Source organism: Malaya genurostris, chromosome 3 (genome assembly GCF_030247185.1).
Source record: "Malaya genurostris strain Urasoe2022 chromosome 3, Malgen_1.1, whole genome shotgun sequence".
NCBI lineage: Eukaryota > Metazoa > Arthropoda > Insecta > Diptera > Culicidae > Malaya > Malaya genurostris.
Window position 1 is genome coordinate 194,664,038 of NC_080572.1, and position 20,372 is coordinate 194,684,409.

The following is a 20,372-nucleotide window of genomic DNA, read 5'->3' on the forward strand; positions in this document are numbered from 1 at the left end:
GAACCTGTAGAAATCGGTTCAGCTGTTACTGAGAAATCGAAATGAGTTCCGTTTTCATGGTGTTTTTGACCATCATTTTCAGTACTTCCGGAATCAGTATAGTACAGTTCGTTAGGCCTTCGAACAACAAAACGTACATAATGAAATAGTCTTTTTAACACAGGCTCGAAGACATAATTCGTTTTCTGTATTATCACAAAAATGGCGGTTGGAAATTAGATTGGCGAAAATCAGTCGAACAGCCATAACCATAACCGGCATAGTCTAAAGGGGGAAGCCAGATTGGGCGCGACACGCGACGCGATGCGTAACGCGAAAGATTTCCAATGATAGCGAGTATCAAAGTGGTAGTAGTAATAAAACAATAGAAGATAATTTTATAGATATCAAAGCACTAATCGGAGCAGTTTTAACGGAATGCGCAAGTGTTGGAGATTTGAAAACAGAAATTTAATTATATTCCTATTTAATGAAAAGAAAATTCTGATCAAAATGAATCGAAATCATCTGATCAAAATGAATCGAAATCAACTCTTATTTACATGCTGTAGTGTTAATCGCCTGCAGCTCTATCCAAAGTTGTAGCTTTTTTTTGCAGAATGCAAATCTTTCTCACGCGACAATGTTTTTTTCTGCAGTAGTTTCAACTTTCGAAGTTTCCAGAAATAGTGCCGATTGGAAGCCAGCTTCTTAACATTTTCAACTAAAAATTTATGGAAAATGTATGAAATTTATTTTAATAATAATATTTATTTTTTATTTATTTATTTATGGAGCAAGGGAAACACTTGCTCCAACACTTGCGCATTCCGTTAAAACTGCTCCGATTAGTGCTTTGATATCAATAAAATTATCTTCTTTCGCCATAACGAAAAATAATTTAGGAAACCTTTGGTCGCTCGTTAATCGCATGAAAAACTGCTTCGTTGTTTGCCGCACCGAAAATCGCTTGTCACTATGCAACGCCTCGCGTTTACTCTGAAATACATGTTAATTTTTTGCTGTAAACAAATGAATGAAATACAGAACTTTAATGATCGCATCGCATCGATTCGCGTCGCTTGTCGCTTTCTCTCTGGCTTCACCCTAAGGATGATGTCAGAGTGAACGCGGAACGCGAAGCGAAGCGATTCAATGCAATGTACTGTTATCGCATCGCATTCACTCTGACAAGTTTGCTTTGATCAAATGTAACTAGCTCGCACGCGCGCCTTGACGCATCGCGTGACGCTTTCACTCTGACAGTAACCTAAGATAGTTAGTTTGTGTGGCCATCAGCTGATAAATTCTGAAAATTAGAATATTTTACTATTAAATTTTAAGACCCGCTTCTTTTTGTATTACTGATTTAAAAAAAAACACTTTCAAAAGTTGTGAAAATCGGTCCACTTATCTTCAAGAAAAGTTAGAACACATATTTTCATGCTTTTGTTTAATTCTGGAATAGAACCTATCATTTGAACTTAAGTGTGCTTAAATCGCCTCCGCCATCTTAGAGAAAAGTTGCTACACAAAATTGTTACAAACACACACACACAACCTTTTTGCGAATTCGACGAGCTGAGTCGAATATAAAATGATATTTGGCCCTCTGATCCTTAATTCAAATGTCGGTGTCATCCTTAGTTCAAATGTCGGTTTTCCATTATTTATGGGGTTTTATGGGCGTTGAAAACGTCAACAAAAATAAAATAGTCAAACTGGTTGACAGTTTATGATTCGTTTCCACCACAGCAAAGTTATGACTTCCGTCCTCTTTTTTTACGGTTATAATGATGATAACGATGATAATGCTAATGACAACAATACTCCACGCCCCCTCCTTCGATTACGCTTCTATCGACAACGCGGTACGAAGACAACATTCGCACGCCTAATGAAAATCAAGCTGCTGTCAGTTACTCCGAGTTACAAAATCACTCCTCTGGGATGGCATCGTTTTTTTCCGTCACAACAAGGAACCGACGGAAGCAAGAGAGAAAAAAAAAGTTTTTAAATTAGAAGTCAACCCCAAAACACAACGGAGTCGAGCGAGCTGTGAAAAACGGGCGAAAATGTCTACAACAAATGTGCGTGTTGTAACGTAAGGAACAACTTTCAGGTTTCAAGAGTTTGGCATTGGTTCATTGTGGCGGAAGGCAATAAAACCGGAAAGCACACCGGGAAGTATTTCGGGGGAAGGGTATCTGTTAGCTTTCGGGACTCCGTTCGTTGGAAGAATCCTTCGAATGTGGCGGAAGCAACAACTTCACCACCAACAACACTAACAGAGGAAGTCGTTTGGTTTGCTTTTATACGGTGCTTGACCTGAAGTGGAATACTTTTGTGGGGTTTCAACCGGGAGGGTGCAAAAGTTAAATGGGTACCAGCATGGTTATGTGTTTATTTCAAGATGTCGTTCAATAGAGTTGTTTTTGTCTACTTATTGAACGGTAAGCTTTGCCTTTTTTGTGTTGTGGTTACCCCCCCCCCCCCCCCCCCCACCCTCATACCAAATGGAAGAAAAGAAGAGAACTGAAAGTACAAGGATGTGACTTTTGTTGTGAACAAAGTTTTTTCGGTATGAACTTTTAAACGAGCAATTTTGTTTTGTTTACTGCCCCAAAACAAATATGTGATAATAATCAAGTTACAAACTGTGTGTGAAATTTATAAAATGTAAAGACAACGTAAAATTATAAATATCTTGTTATTATTATCAATTAAAATGTTGATAGATCTCACTAACACAGAATGTTAAACGAGTACTGAGGCACGTCAATGAAACAAGAAATACCGAAGCAAAGCATTGAAGGATTCGAAAAAAATCTATTCGATGAAAAATTCCTATACGACGTTAATATGTTTTTTCGAAGCGTGAAAATCAAAAACTTATTAACGTCAAATCTTCAGTGAGATATAAATTGTTGTTCTAAAAGTAATAGAAACGTATTTCAACCCATTGGCTAATCGTAACACATAACTTAATAAATTATGTGATTGACACACAGATGGCGTTATTATTATCGAATCCATATGACGTTTATTAAGTACCAACCCGATCAACAGAGCATAACAGGATTCTATCAAAATTATATATGATCTTAATATTTATATCTCATTATGCTATAAATATGATTCCAATTTAGAAGCAAACATTCAGATTTTATTAAGAACACTTTTGAAAAATCATTTATTATTTTCTTTCTATTTTCTTATAGCAAAACATTTCAAGAATATTCTGTGAAACTTTGAAGCCTATCGGAACAAAACTCAGCGAGTTAAGGGCCTTTATCTTTGCCGATCTCATACTACGAAAAAATAAGAGCTGCGCACACAGGCCCAAGATTTCTGCTTCGATTTTCTTAAAAACTTGACAAAACATTCTCGAAATGTTTCATTATAACAAAATACAAAAGAAATATTAAGGCTTTCTGAGAATGTTAGAGTCTACGTGCTCACTTGAGTAATAAATTGTTTCCTTCGATTGTATAGCCAAAAAACTTTAAACGCGTTTTTCTCGAAAGCAGGTTTTGAAAGTCCGTTTCCATCGTCATTCAAAAACTACTGCACCATTTTTTTCAAATTTTGCACACACTTTCTACATATGAAAAACCATACCCCAACGTTTTCCTTTTCGTTTTTTGTTACTATGGGGAGGTTTTACAGCTACAATATGGCCGATTTTTTCGAGAAAAATCGTACTTTTGAATTTAAACAACCACCAAAAATACAAAAAAAAATTTAAAAAATCAACCAGAAACGTTGGGGTCTAGAAAAACCTCTACTCTAACTTTGCTGCTTTGATTTGTTCACTTTTGATTAGTCTGTGCTGAGATATAGTGGACACCGCAAATCATGATTTTTAAGAAGCGTCCTCAAAAATGCCTCGTCACGGACTTATTTCTCAATATTTTTCCAAGAAAAAATTACAAAATGTTGTTCGAATGATACTTTTTATTATACAAAATATTAGAATTTATTTTGTTAAACGATATATCTGAAAAAAAAGTCGCAAAAATGATGATTTTTTTCATCATTTAGAACCTGACCGCCCTGAAAACTGAAAATCTATCATTCATTAGTTAATTTCCTCAGATTCTATAAGGTAGTTTTGTTTCACTGAATTTAGTAATTTTCGTTCATTTACAACAATTCTTCAGTACCAAAAAAAGCTTGCTCATAGTTCTAAAATAGCCCCTTTGTCATTCTTATGCCGGTTGGAAGGAAACGGCGAAAGAGGTGGAGAGCAATAGATTGTTTTTGTAGCAATATGGACTTACACTAGTTATTATATGATGCCAATATATCATTCCAACCTTAGTATGTTCTCATGCCCCGATGCAATCGTAGCGTATGTTGGCAACTCAGAACTTCTCAGTTCGGAACCAGTCTCTTTACTGTGAATGACTTTTTTGTGGCAAATCAAATCGCCTAAAGGTATGCAATTTCATCTTACTTCGCGAAATCTATTTTTATTCGTTCAAAATACGTTAGGTAAAACTTTATGACATTTAGATTGATAAAAACCAAGAACCAAGTGACAGCCATTCAAGTGAAGCTACTTTTATCATTTTCAAAACAATAGATTCGAACCAATTGTGTTAATATTTTACCTTGAAGGAAAAAAATATTGTACAAGCTCAACAATGCCTTCAAAAGCGTTATTCGGACTCTACTCCATCAAAAAGATCTATTTGTTAGGTTAAAGATCTATTTGTTAAGTTAAAGGAAATATATAAACGATAAATAATAATCTATTTGTTATTGGATTGCTGAATTCAAACGTGGTTGCACAGACACCAACGATGGTAAACGTTCTGGTTGTTCAGTTGACGTGGTTACTTCAAATAACATACAAAAAAGTTCAAAAATTTGTTATATCTAATCGTAAATTGAAATTATGTGAGATAACTGAGGCCATGAAGATTTCAGAAGCCAGTATGTTTACAACTATGCATGAATCTTTGACCATGAGAAAACTCTTTTAAAAGTGAATGCCGCGATTACTCACAAAAACAACGTGTTAATGATTCTGGGAAATGTTTGATCAGATTTACAAGTAAAAAATCAGATTTTTTGCATCGATAAGTGACAATGGGTTAAACATGGATCCATCATTTCACTTCGGAATCAAACCGATCACCATCTGAGTGGGCTGCGGCCGGAGAACCACGTCCGATACGTCCAAAGGCAAAGGCGTCAATTTTTAGAAAGAAAAAACCTTTTTTAATTCACCCAGTGGGGTATTGATGCCTTTCTTATATTATTTATATTTTTAAAATTATCACTTGAAGATTCTGTGAAGAAATTTTTTTTTCAATCTTCAATAAAATAAGAAACTTTCTTTAGGTATAGTTAATAGAAATTTTTCGTAATTTTGCATCGTTTACACTTTACCCTATGAAACTTTAGAAACATTTATTTGAGCCTGTTTGTGGAAATCGATCAAATCATCTCTGAGAAAATTGAGTGAGTCTTCTTTTAGACTTTTTGACCACTATTTCCGGTACTTCTGGAACCGGGAACTTGGAACCAGAATAGCCGAAGTCGGTTCGATTAGTAAGTAACTAGTGTAACCTACAAATTGAATCAGTTTTAAGCCAAATCTAGAAGAATTTTACCCTTTCTGGCATCGTCGCTCTAAATGTCGGTGTGCAAATTTAAACACACTTTTCCCTATGAAAGCATGATGAAACTTAATAGCAACCTATGGAACTACGAGATTTTTTATTGGCATTAAAAATGCCCTACTCTTCACTATACGGGACCGGGGGTCAATTAAAAGTTTCGAAAATAGCCGCGTAACCTTTTTGTGTCATAATTTTGAACGTTAATAACTCAGTCATTTGTTGATGGATTTACCGAATTTAACAACCAATAGATTCGGAAACTTTCAACTTAAACATATATGACAACATCGTTTCAGTATTTCAATAGCATACTATTGAAAAATGGTTAGAATTGACCTATGTTTTCATCCACCAATCCCAGCTAACCAAATTGACGTCATTTTCTTGTTCGACATAGGAGTCTTTGCGTCATGCATAAAAACGCCGCATCATTCTTCGTAGTGTGAAGAGGAATCTATAAATATATGCTGCAAATCATTTCTTGATTTCAGTTGATGCTTGACTGTGAATGAAACAAGCAGCTCGTCCAGTGAGGTGATGACTATATTGTATATGCGTTCGCTCGTTGGATTGTCGCTTTTGCTAACTCTTCACTGTACGAGGCTGGGTGTCAATTTAAAAAAATGCAAAAATAACCGCGTAACCTTTTTCTGTCATAATTTCGAACGCTTAGAACTCAGTCATTTGTTGATGAATTTATATAATTTAACTACCAATCGATTCGAAAACATTTAACTTAAACCTTTGCGGTAATGCCATTTAAGTATTTCAATTGCATATCATTGAAATATTGGATTGAATTGACCTATGTATTCACGAGCCAATGACAGTCTCAGTGAATGATGTCAAACTCTCGTCCGATTTGCGCAGTATGAACTATAGCACAAAAGGGAATCTATAAATATATGCCCGAATACATTTCTGCTTCAGTTTACCCATGGCTTATCTTGATTCTCCGGTAACTAGCAGGCCATCTTATAATTATCGGCGATAGATTTTTCGAACCTAATTTGAAGCGCTTGTATCTCGGTGATTTGTTGATGGATTTTTCTCATTTAACTTGATTTGAAAAAGTGTAAACATGTTTTAATTTGTCAACGGGTAGTGTGCATACAGAAATCTCCATTTACATACGAACAACGCGGTGGCGCGCAAATAGATTCAGCACAAAGTTGTGTTATGGTGATAATCATAGGTACTTGTTTTTCATTAAATGTTCCTAAACACAACGAACTATCTCTCAGCATAATTATTTAAGCCCTATTATTGAGTTAAACAATAATCGTGTAACCTAATTGCATAGTTAGAAATTGATTTAGAATCTTATGGAAGGGATCCAGACTAAGTGTAACAAAATTACATGTATCATCATGTAGTTCTGGAACCAGAAGTCGGATCCAAGTAGAATTCAGAAACATTATCAGGGAGAATGGAACTGCTGAGACTGGTTAAGTTTGTCGAAATCAGTTGAGCCATCTCCGAGACAGGGTGACAGAGAATAGTTTGATCAAAACCGGATCAGTCATCTCTGACATTTCGACCTCTTCGTTGACAACACACATACAGATACACACATACACAAACGGACAGTTGCTCAGTTTGTCAATCATTGGGACCTAAAAAAGTGAAAGCACGATTGGTTTTTGCACCACGATAATGCACCGTCTCATTATGTATTTATTCTTCGGGATTTTTTCACTAATTCAACCAACATCGTTCCGCACCCACCGTATTCACCTGATTAAGCTCCGTGTGACTTCTGGCTATTCAGTAAACTCAAAGGGTCCGGGAAAATAGATTTGGAAGATTAAAGTCTTACTATTCTTGCCCACAGCAGTAAATTGCTCTGTGTTACACGTATTACTTTACAGCCGAAAAAGAAACACTCGGTCAACCTACTCCTTTTGCCAACCAGCCCCGGTCTCACCTACAGGCTTCTCTATTGAAAAATCATTGCAGTATTTCATTGATGATAGTTTTCCAGTGAATTTTCGATTCAACTGATATCTACCTTATATTACTCTTGATTTACATGGCGTGTAAATTTCTTCTTTTTTGTCGTGACTACGACTTACTTTACTATGGGGTGCCTTTTCAAAATTAGTTATATAGAAGAATGGGCAGAACTTAATCGTGAATATCTCGACTTGTATTAACGGCAGCAACATAATTCTTTCACCATTTCATCAGAAATATGATCAGAAATTTAGGATAATATTTTGAACAGTGTGAGATTCAAAAATTAAGTTTTCTAAAACTTTGAAAACAACGCTGAAAACTCTTTACTTTTGCTTGGCTTTTTCGCGCAAGGACGACGATTTTGAGGTAGTCAGGCACATATCTTCATCTGAATGCATATAGAAGGGGATCCGTGGTCGAAAATCAATCATTTCTTTTTGTGTGTTGGATGCAAGCAGACGTCGTGAGAATGATTTATCATTTGCTTTCCGGTCGTCGAGCAGCGACGGAGAGTGCACCTTCTGCGTGGTTGAAACCTCAAACGCTCAGGTCGCAGCTCTCATTCGCATTCTGAAACTGGATTCTGGAACTATATTCCGGAACTGATTTCAGTTTCAAAATTGTAGTTCTAGAATTGCAACTAAATTCTGAGTCTGCTCTTAGTTCTAAATTTAGTTCTTGAACTTAGGTCCAGTTCTTTATTCCAGAATTCTTCTATTCGGTTCTTTTTAGAATCATAATAATACTCTCAAAGAATCATGCGAAATTTTACTTTACTGTACCCTATACAACCCATTTTGGTAGTCGTGGCGAGAATTCATCTTCAAGTTTCAGAGCCTAGTTCCGGAATATGGGTTTAGAATTCAGAGCCTGCGTGCTGGACTGGATTCTGGAAAAAGATTTCGGAACTGATTTTAGTTTCGAAATTGTAGTTCTAGAACTAAAATCCAACTGAATTCTGAGTTTGTTCTAAGTTCTGAGTTTAGTTCTTGAGTTCAGGTCCAGTTATTAATTCCAGAATTCTTCAAATCGGTTCTTTTGTCGTGAATACAACTTACTTTACTATGGAGCGCCTTTTCAAAATATACCCTGTACAAGAATGGGCAGAGCTTTACCACGAATATCTTTTGATGTACTTAACCCAACAACATATTTTTGTCGTGAATACGACTTACTTTACTATGGGGCGCCTTTTCAAAATTAGCCATATGGAAGAATGGGCAGAACTTAATCGCGAATATCTCGACTTGTATTAATGGTAGCAACATAATTCTTTCACCATTTCATCAAAAATATGATCAGGAATTCAGGATAATATTTTGAACAGTGTGCGATAACCACAAACAACTCAAAAATTAAGTTTTCTTAAAATTTGAAAACAACGCGGAAAACTTTTTACTTTCGCTTGGGTTTTTCGCGCAAGGACGACGATTTTGAGATAGTCAGGCACATATCTTCAACTGAATGCGTATAAAAGGGGAACCGTGGTCGAAAATCGATCATCCCTCCTGGATGGGGCAATAATCAACCACAAGCAAAGGATGACTCTGGTGATTTATTCTCTGCTGAACAACTGATCGTCATTTTTGAAACAATGACAACAAAACTACGAAACTGCAGAACGCGGTTAGAGCAAATCAACGCCTTAGGCAAATTCATCATCGAATATGCAGTATAATGAGTTGGTTATAGTAAATTGGAATGCTTGCTCACTCAGGAGCAAAACTGCTGAATTGTCCGACTTTCTTCAAGAGAAGAATGCCGATATTGCTATTTTAACTGAAACTCATCTTAAACCTGAAATTTCTATTTTTATTTCCAATTACAGGATTCACAGGCTCGACAGGGCAACTACCAGAGGAGGGGGAGTTGCCATTGCCATTAAACGATCCATTCAGCACAGGTTTCTGTCAGCCTTTAAATTGCAACTCATAGAAGCCATCGGAATTGAGATTACAACGACGATGGGACCCATCATCATCATTGCAGCGTACTGCCCCAAACAAACCAATCTTCGAGATGGTACGTGTGCATCATTGAAGCGAGATCTGGCTATGCTCACTCGACGACAAAACAAATTCATCATTGCTGGGGACCTGAACGCACGGCATGAGCTGTGGGGAAACAGAAGACAGAATCGAAACGGATTCGTACTTGCCGAAGATTACGAAGCTGGACAATACAACATCTTCGCTCCGGATCAACCAACGCGACTTTCCAGATCGGGAGTTCATTCCATTTTGGATATATTCATCAGCAACATCGCTATAGACAGCTCTCCGGTTGTCTTCAACGAGCTCTCTTCTGACCACTTTCCAGTAATATTGACGTTGGGATCTTCACCAGAAACAGTGCCTATTCAACCTCGGAGGAACTATTATCGCACCGATTGGGTCCAATTTCAACATATCGCCGACCAACTTATTAATATCGATTTACCACTTGATTCCCCGATGGAAATCGATGCAGCCCTATCTTCCTTCCAGCATTCAATCACAGTCGCTCGTGATAGGACGGTTCCAGTACAACATATGCCGAGTTCCTCTCTTCAAATCGACAGTGTCACCAAGAAACTCATCCGACTTCGGAATATCTACCGGAGGCAGTATCAACGAACTGGCATCCTAGATAGGAAGACTTCTTATAACAACTTAACTAGGATAATCCAGGAAAGGATATCTGAGCTTCGCAACAGGAACTTCCAGCAAAAGCTTCGAGAAATTCTCCCACATTCAAAGCCTTTCTGGTCCTTAACGAAGGTGCTTAAGAAAAAACCGAAGCCTATTCCTCCTCTGATGTCACCCCAGGACGCAGCTGAAGGAATACCTTTAATCACACCAGTAGAGAAGGCAAATGCGCTAGGCCAGCAGTTTGTGTGTTCTCACAATTTAGGACTCAACATTGTTAGTCCATATGAAAGAGCCGTTGCTGATAGCGTAGCTGAGGTTGACCAATCAGACAGCTTAGTTCCTGAGGAAAGTAGAGTCACTGCGAATGAGCTGATGGCTTTTGTGAAAAAATCCAAAAATATGAAGGCCCCCGGTTTCGACAACACATTCAACATTGAGCTGAAACATTTGAGTATTCGCTCATTTGTCTTCTTAGCTAAACTTTTTAACAGGTGCTGGGAGCTTGGTTACTTCCCTTCAATGTGGAAGTTAGCTAAAGTTATCCCAGTTTTGAAACCGGGGAAAGATCCTTCCTTTTCCAAGAGCTATCGGCCCATCAGCTTACTCTCTGCCCTATCCAAGCTGTTTGAAAAGTCAATACAAAGGCGAATTCTTGCTTTTGCAGATGAACAGGATATATTTCTGGAAGAACAGTTTGGGTTCCGGAAAGGAAGATCCACCATCCACCAGCTCACAAGGGTTAACAACGTCATCCAGCAAAACAAATCAGTGTCCAAAACGACTGCCATGGCAATATTGGATATTGAAAAGGCATTCGATAATGTGTGGCACGATGGACTGGTGTTCAAACTGCATCGGTATAATTTTCCCATGTATCTTATTAAAATTATCAAAAATTATCTTGCAGATAGAGCATTCCTGGTTTCTCTGAATAATGCACTTTCAGAAAGATTTACTATTCCTGCTGGTGTACCCCAGGGAAGTATCCTAGGTCCCATTCTATACAACATTTTCACATCAGACATCCCACCTCTTCCAGGTGGTGGTGTTCTGTCACAATTTGCTGATGATACTGCCATTCTTTACAAAGGTCGTGTCATTAATGCTCTGAAAAATAAACTACAGACAGGTCTGGACGCTTTAACGGAATATTTTACAAGCTGGAAAATTGTGATCAATGCAGCAAAAACTCAGGTCATCTTGTTTCCACATTCAAGATCTCCAAAACTTGTTCCATCAGACGAATGCAGAATACGATTCGGTGATGAGGTCATTCAATGGTCCGATGAAGTTATCTATCTAGGACTCACCTTTGACAGACATCTGATATTCGGGTCACATGTTGACAAAATCGTTCAAAAATGTAGCATACTCATCAGGTCTCTGTATCCGCTGATTTGTAGAACATCTAAACTATGCCTGAAGAATCAGATGGCTGTCTATAAACAAATCATCTACCCCGCAATTGAATACGCAGTCCCTGTTTGGCGGGGTTGTGCACGAACACACAAACTTAGGCTTCAACGTATTCAAAGTAAGATCTTAAAGATGATTCTAAATCTACCCCCTTGGACAAGGACTAGTGAAGTACATGAGATGGCCTCCCTGGATATACTAGAACAAAAATTCGAACAATTCTGCACGAAATTTGAAGAGAGGTGCTCAATCTCTGAAATACAAATAATTCAAAATTTGTACGTATTAGGTTAGGGATAGTTATAAGTAGGTAGACATTTTATAAATAATTAAAATAAATATTATGATTAAACATTAGTATGTAAAACAAGAGTAACTAAAACACCTAATATTAATAACGAATCGTATGAACAACAAAGATGAAAGGCCAAAATGTCAAAACACTTGTACTGTAAAATGTTGATGTAATACACAAAAATAAGATTAATAAACAGATATTTATGCAAAAAAAAAAAAATGCGAAAATCGATCATTTCTTCTTGTGCGTTCGATGGAAGCAGACGTCGTGGGAGTGGAATCATCAACCAGCAGCGAGAGAGAATGCACCTTCTGCGTGGTTAATGAAAACCTCAAACGCTCAGGTCGCATCTCTCATTCGCTTGCTGGCCATCGAGGCGCGAGGACCAGCCAGCAGCAGCAGCGGGAGTTAAACTTTCCACCAGCAGCGAGAGAGAATGCACCTTCTGCGTGGTTAATAAAAACCTCAAACGCTCAGGTCGCATCTCTCATTCGCTTGCTGGCCACCAAGGCGAGAACCAGCAGCGACTGAAACTGGATTCTGAGTGTTATTGGATCTAAATTTAGGTCTTGAACTCAGGGTCCAGTTCTCTATTCCAGACTTCTATTCGGTTGTTCTTAAAACCATAATAATACTCCTAAAGAATTATGCGGAATTTACTTTACTGTACCTCTATACAACCCATTTTGTCGTGAATACGACTTACTTTACTATGGGGTGCCTTTTCAAAATTAGCCATATGGAAGAATGGGCAGAACTTAATCGTGAATATCTCGACTTGTATTAAAGGCAGCAACATAATTCTTTCACCATTTCATCACAAATATGATCAGGAACTTAGGATAATATTTTGAACAGTGTGAGATAACCACAAACAACTCAAATATTAAGTTTTCTCAAACTTTGAAAACAACGCGGAGAACTCATTACTTTTGCTTGGCTTTTTCGCGCAAGGACGACGACTTTGAGGTAGTCAGGCACATATCTTCAACTGACTGCGTATAAAAGTGGAACCGTGGTCGAAATTTTATCATTTCTTCTTGTGCGTTGGATGCAAGCAGACGTCGTGGGGCCAGCAGCTTCGGAGAGTGCACCTTCTGCGTGGTTAAAAACCTCAAACACTCAGGTCGCAACTCTCATTTAGACTTCAGTCGTCAGGTGGAGAAGTCGGCAATGAAAGCAGACCTTTTGCGTGGTATAAAGCCTCAAACGCTTAGGTCGTGCTTTCATTTGGACTTCAATCGTCGGGAGCAGCGGTCGTCAATAATGAGAGTTTTAGTTTTAGAATTGCAACTGATCTCTGAGTTTGTTTTGGGTTCTAAATTTAGTTCTTGAACTCAGGTCCAGTTCCTTATTCTAGAATTCTTCTATTCGGTTCTTTTCAGAACCATTATAATACTCTCAAAGAATTATGCGAAACATTGCTTTACTCTATACAACCCATTTGATGGTTGTGACGAAAAATCGTCTTCAAGTTTCAGAGCTTAGTTCCGGAATATGGGTTTAGAATTCAGAGCCTGTGTGCTGAACTGGATTCTGGAAAAAGATTCCGGAATTGATTTCAGTTTCGAAATTGTAGTTCTAGAACTAAAATCCAACTGAGTTCTGAGTCTGTTCTAAGTTCTGAATTTAGTTCTTGAACTCAGATCCAGTTCCTAATTACAGAATTCTTCAAATCGGTTCTTTTTAGAACCATAATAATCGAATTCGAAAGTAGAAAGAAATTGTGTCAGTTTTATTCGTATTCACGACATCCAGTTATGTCTCTGACATTACACACCCGTACTTTTTTAAATTCAAACGACTGCACAAGAGTATTTATTAATCACACAATTCATGTTTGAATGTTTCAAATAATGTACGTCTCATTGGTTAACTAACAGCACACTAAAAGTCTAGCCCATTTATTTAACACGACTGGAATACTCATTTCCGTGGTCAGATTGATGCTGATCTGTATGCTGCCCGCGTCAATAAAATACATTGTGTAAGCTTTCATGAATATAATTTATTTAGATTACGGTCCTTAAATATGCATCATCGTTCTTACTCCCGAGGCTCCTACGTTGGAATAACACTAGCGTGTGAACTGTGAATGAACCATGTTGCCTACTACCATTGCGGCAAAACAAGAAACTCAGAAAAAAAAATATATTGAGGTCGAGACTTATTCCTCGGGGGGATGGTGGCGAATGTTTGCCCTCGGGCAGAATAACGACCGGCGCACGGGCACGGACAAGGAAAGGTCATAAAAATGTTGCAAATAATTGGCCGTATATAAAAGGGCGGAGATAAATTCGTAATTAACTTACTTTCGGATTTTGCTCCTCTCTAATAGACGTTTTTTCACTGAAAATCCTGCTGCAAGTTAAACGATCAAACTTTAATCTGTCATTCCGTCGTAATTTCACAATTTTCTTCCACACTGATTGAACGTGCTTTTAACCTGGTAGCAGCAAAATCAACAGACAAATCTAATTTTCTTGTTATCACAACTTTACGAGATTACGAAAACAGCAGCACAATAAACAGCACCTTTGCCGTTCGACCGTATCCATGGGATGAAAAAAAATCAACGGGAAAAGCCCTCACTTTTCATATTCACTATCTTCCCCGTTGACGCGCTTCCGAGGATGTTGGTCGGTGAATGAGTCAACTACACAACCGAAGGGGGAGCCGTATGTAATCAAAATTTATTTACATCAACACCGTTAGCAAACTCCGTTGGCGAAAGAGGACTCCCCACGTTTCTCCCGAGGTTGAAGCCGGAAGATTTAGGTCAGAACACAATGCTCAATACAATCCAGGCGAGAGGCTGGTAGTTTATTTGATAATTTCACTGTCAGCTTCCAACAATATTTGATTATATCAGTATCCAAACAAACGGTTGTCCAATAATTTCTACTCGCAGATCAGGAAAGCTCGCGAACCGAGGAGTTTTTCCATCTTCAGTTCTACCGTCCTGTCCTGTTCGATCAACTGTTGTGAAGCAAGTTCCGAGAAGCCCACAGGCACACGACACACTACAATTCACTCAATTTCCACAGAAAATTGATTCACTCTACTATTATTTTCCTTCTTCTTTCGTCTTTTGGTCCTGTGGGGAACACTCCGCAGCGATGGTCCGAACTGAGCTTCCTCCGTGCTAAAGAACACGTCCGAAAAGTCTGACGAACAAACAACAAGATAAAAAGAAAAACAGCCACTTATACTGAACTAGGTACCGACAAACTGACAATAAAACAGCTCTTCTCTACCCGTACTAGGCTAGAATGTTAGCCTACAGAAGACGAACCCGCTGAAAAACCGAGATCCTGGGACGTAGGTTGGCGAGTACCTTTTCTAGAACGACCGCAATCAACGAACGTACACAGAAGACTGCGAGTAAACCGGACAAATCTGCAGGATATTATGTGGGAAAACCTCTTCGGCTTTTCCGGCTGTTGACGTACGGATGATGCTTACGGCGGGCACACGGATGGATTCTCTGTTTTGAAATGTCGAGAGAGGATTGTTGCTTACAACGCGTAACGAAAGAGTATCGGAAAATTCAGATTCATGAATGAACACACGAATGAACGCTCTGGTGTTTCGCAAAGGGATGTATTCAGACGGGATGCGGGCATCAAGCGAAGGAAAATCTAACAAGTAAAGCAAAAACTAAATGCACAAGTTGATTTTATATATATATATATATATATATATATATATATATATATATATATATATATATATATATATATATATATATATATATATATATATATATATATATATATATATATATATATATATATATATATATATATATATATATATATATATATATATATATATAAATATATCGTTCGGGGCTGCGATCAAGAGTGGCAGGTGCGCACTCAGAAAATTTATTAGGAGGGGGTTTCAGAACATGATGATTAATTTCCATATGCATGGATAAAATCGTTTGTTGAAAATTATTTATTTTGTAATCGACTTAAATATGACGAATTTCGCGATAAATCACATTCCTAGTTGACAAAATTTTCTCCGATTTGAATGAAATGTAGACTTTGTCCTAAGAGCGAATTCAGCAGCTGCGAGATTCATAAATGAATGGAATTGAAACAAACGTATCACCAGCAAGCCGTTTTAGTTTTATTTATTCGAACAGTTCCACCAAATACAAATTATAATACGGAATGCTTCGACAAATTTCCGAGGACACATTTTACATCGTGTGGTACACTGTAAAGGTGCACTGTCAACATGAAAATGTACTCTAGAGAAATATCTATAAAAATTACAACACTGCAATATGGAACTCGACATTGCCATGGATACTGTTTAGTTTTCAAACATGAAAATACTTAACAGGCAATATTGAAGATATTCTTACTTGGATAGAAACTCAGCAAAATAAGGTGCATTTTGGAAAATCAATTTCAATATATCAATGTAAATAGATTGATTATCCACTTGAGTAGCAAATTATATTCAAGTAAGATAATCATCGCATTCTAGTCTGAGCGTAAGTTCCCGTCAACAACCGTTAGTCTGTTTATAGCATCTCCTAGGTAAAAATTAAAACAACAGCTATTAACAGCACATTTGGAAATATTTGCATCCCGCTTACCAGGAACAAGTTTACTGAATTTAGTATATCAACTACCTTATGCAAAACTTTGTTGTCACTGAGCTATACCCCCATGATTATGTGACTGGAAAATGATATTTCCAGTCCTTCATCTAATACTAAATCTTCCATCGGATTATCAAACGGAGACAATATGAACCTGAATTTCTGGATTTGGCTCACGGTTCATTGCACATAACCCGTACGATTATTTTGAGAAACGACCTTCTGAACAAACGACATCAAACCAGTACTCAAAGTTCAAATATACAGTTTTGAAGCGAGACAAGTGATTTGTTAAAAAAAATGATAGGTCTAGTGATTAATGTTGTTGACCAAATATGCTTACGAACCTTTCTATATTGAATCAATATGAAGCAAATTATAGTTCTAGTGTCTTATATTTATTGTAGATAGCATATATTGTCTACAATGTTTAGTATATTACATATGATTTTAAAAAATTTCATCTATCCAGAACACGGAAAAAAAATTTTATTTCTTCTTTTCAAAATCATTGTAACAGACGTACTTAGATGTTTCTTGTTGATTCGCAAACGTTGCTCGGAAATTAATCCATAACTGAAATAAGATTTCATGAAAATTTTCACGCTAAACATACACGGATAAAAATCTATTCCCGGAACCATGATTTAAAATCATGAAATCATGAATAATGTCTATCGTGAATAATAAGTCATGACTTCATGATCAAAACGATTGATATCATGAACAATAACACATCTTTCATGAAAATTTTCATGATATCAATCATTTTGCTCATGAAATTTCATGAGAAGGCATGGTTTATGATTTCATGATTGAAAAATTATGGTACCGGTAATAGATTTTTACCCGTGTAAGAACTCAGCATTGCATAGCAAGCATGAGCATATATTGATGTCGTCGAGCTGCCAGTAGATTTCTTTTCCAACCATTTCCACCTGTCATCACGTAACTGAGAGAAAGGCTAGACTAATTTGATATTTTGATGAACCAAACATTCGCGATCCGTTTGTATGAGACCTAGGGGTATTATTATTTGTATTTGGTTCCACTGTCAAATTCAAAACTGGTATACGCTGCCGTTCTATTTTTTCTATATTTGAAACTCAGATAAAACGCTGCTGGGGCTGCCAGTTTATTTTGTTATAAATTCTAAAAATTTTTAAAAATTTAAATTATGCATCTAGAACTAGAACACTCCTGAAATGCCCTAAAATGTCACGTTGCATACTTTGCTTTTCTAAAATTCATCTAGACTGTCTTTTAGAAAGAGCTAAACTTTTTCAACCATTTTTTTTTTCAAGTAGTTGACGAAAAATGACAAAGCCTACAAAGTAGTATAAAGTACTATAAAAAAACCAGTCAAATTTTCCAATAAAAATATGGAAAACTTCCACATCCAAAAACGTAAAATGAACAACAAAAAACATATTATTTTAAATTTTACAGTTTGGTTTTATTGAAAACTTAACTTAACTAAAAGCTATGTATAATTCAAGAATTCAATGAATTTCAATTTGAGAGGAGATTCCACAAAGTACTGGTTACCCGATATTTGATAATAGTATCAGTAACGGACAAGAAAAAGTTTTATTCAAAAACACTTTTCTCCTAAAACTGCTCGCTTTTCAATACAATGACGTTTGGAAGGGAACATAATAACCTACCTTGGAACAAAGATTCGTTGAATTCGAAAGTGATGTTTTTGCCTTTCTAATATAGAAAGGCCAAGTGTCATATACCATTTGACTCAGTTCGTCGAGATTATGAAATGTCTGAGTGTATGTATGTATGTATGTGACAAATAATCTCACTCGATTTTCTCAGAGCTGAACCGATTTTCACAAACTCTGATGCAAATGAAAGACCTTATTGTCCCAAAAATCGCCATTGAATTTTATCCCGATCCGACTTCCGGTTACGGAATTACAAGGAAATATGTGCAAATCTATTAGAAAATTTACACTTACAGAAAATTTTTCACAAACTAAGACATAAATTAAAAGGTCTTGAAAAGTCTCTGAAAAAATGATGAAAATACTTCTTCTGAAAAGTCTCTGAAAAAATGATCCAAATACAATTTTCGGTTGTTGTAATACCCGACACGATAACTGAAAAAATTTCAATTCCATTAGTATTTTTTCAAAAGTGATGGCGAAACGAGGTACACATTTTTATTAAACTTACTGGTAAATTCATCTAGTAGGCAGATCTTGATAGTTAGTGGATATATAAATCTACTTTGGGACTACTGGTCCCCGGTTTCCGCTTCCGAACGCACCGGTAATTACGAAGAAAAACTCCAAAAACGGAACTCATTTCGATTTCGCAGCAACGGTTAAACCGATTTCCACAAATGATGATTCAAATTGAAGCTCTCAGTGTCTTAAAAAATACTGTGAAATTGCATCCTGATCCGACTTCCGACTCCAAAATTAATGTGCAATGAATATCGAAACTTCCATACTGTCATGCAAAATCATACAAAACCGGTAGGCATCGGTACGTACTGGTACGGAAGAAGAAAACACCACCGTCTAGCACACAGCGTGCCTTATTCAATTTGGTATAGCGTGCAGAGTTGCCACATTTAGATCTATATTAACTTGTCATAACTATTTACAAATTGAAAAGGTTATGGTAGCTTATACCCAAAGATTTTTTTTAAATTTTATTCAAGTTTAAAAGAAAAAACCTCGACATAATCTTCTGGTGATGTTTCTGAAAACTTTGCGCCACTTTGCTCACTTCATTTTTCCAAAATTTATATCGACTGTCTATTGAAAAGGACTAGACATTTTTACCATATTCTTGCAAATAATTGGAGTAGAAAAATGACAAATCCTACACAAAATTTTAATTTTCAAATGAAAATACTGAAAAAATTACTAATTTTACACCGAAAAGAATCGATATTAAAAATTTATAGCCAAATTACAAAAGAAATTATCCCAAAACAGGTTCCCTGTCAACCTTCCATACGTTGTAAAATTACGTTTTTAAGGGATATATTAATTGAGTAAATAATTTTTTTATGAAAAAACTCCAAATGGGTCGAAATGGATGACGTTATCATTTGTTACTATTTTTTAATCGCTGAAATTTCTCATCAAATTTATCTTATACTTTAGAGCTATGATGTCTTCAGAACAAGTGATCAGTGGCAGATAAGCCATATTTTGATACATTTGGTATTAAGGTGGCTCTTAAGGGTGATCCAAAAATTATTTCCCGGATGTGTTGAGATAGCGGGCTGCATCTTTCAGCAGAATTGAAAAAAAAAAACTTATATCAAGCAGCTTTGCTCAAGACACTATTTCAGTATCTCTAACAGTTTAGTGTTACAGCTATTTTACGAGAACAACTTAAAGTATTCCCAGAAAAAATCAGAGTTTTTGCTCTAGCTGTTTTATTTTTCACTTTTCGTATTTGGTATCTTCGAACATATTTTAGGGTTCAAGAACAGATTGTTTTTAAATTGTTATATCTAATGCCGTTTTTCATTAAAAAACCTGTTTTAATCCACCTAGTGGTGTAATGATGCCTTTCTCATGTACATATAATATTGTGGTATTCTATTCAAAAATTTTCTCTTCGATTTTTGAAAGAAACCAAGTGATTGTTTATACATAACATACAAAATAAAACAGTGCTTTGATTGCGTAAGCCATCCTTAAGAGAACGAAATGGGTTCACTATTATATGCACTTCCGGCACCGGAACCCGAGAACCGGTATAGTCAAAGTCGCTTCGTACGGCAACCAACTAACATGACACACAAACTCTTCTAATACGCACCCTATAACTCCGGATTCGGAAGTCGGATCCGGATG

The 20,372-nt window shown here is 36.7% G+C and overlaps 1 protein-coding gene across 2 annotated transcripts in view; it reads right to left on the minus strand.

Annotated features, from left to right (window-relative positions):
• LOC131435937 (uncharacterized) overlaps positions 1-15,304 on the minus strand; it is a 316,170-nt gene extending 300,866 nt beyond the window's left edge. Inside the window, exon 1 of one of the 2 annotated variants that reach the window (XM_058604244.1) lies at positions 14,228-15,304. The gene's annotated coding sequence lies outside the window, so the exon portion shown is untranslated. The remainder of the gene's footprint in view (positions 1-14,227) is intronic. The other variant, XM_058604242.1, reaches the window with a different exon arrangement.
• Positions 15,305-20,372: the final 5,068 nt, after the last annotated feature.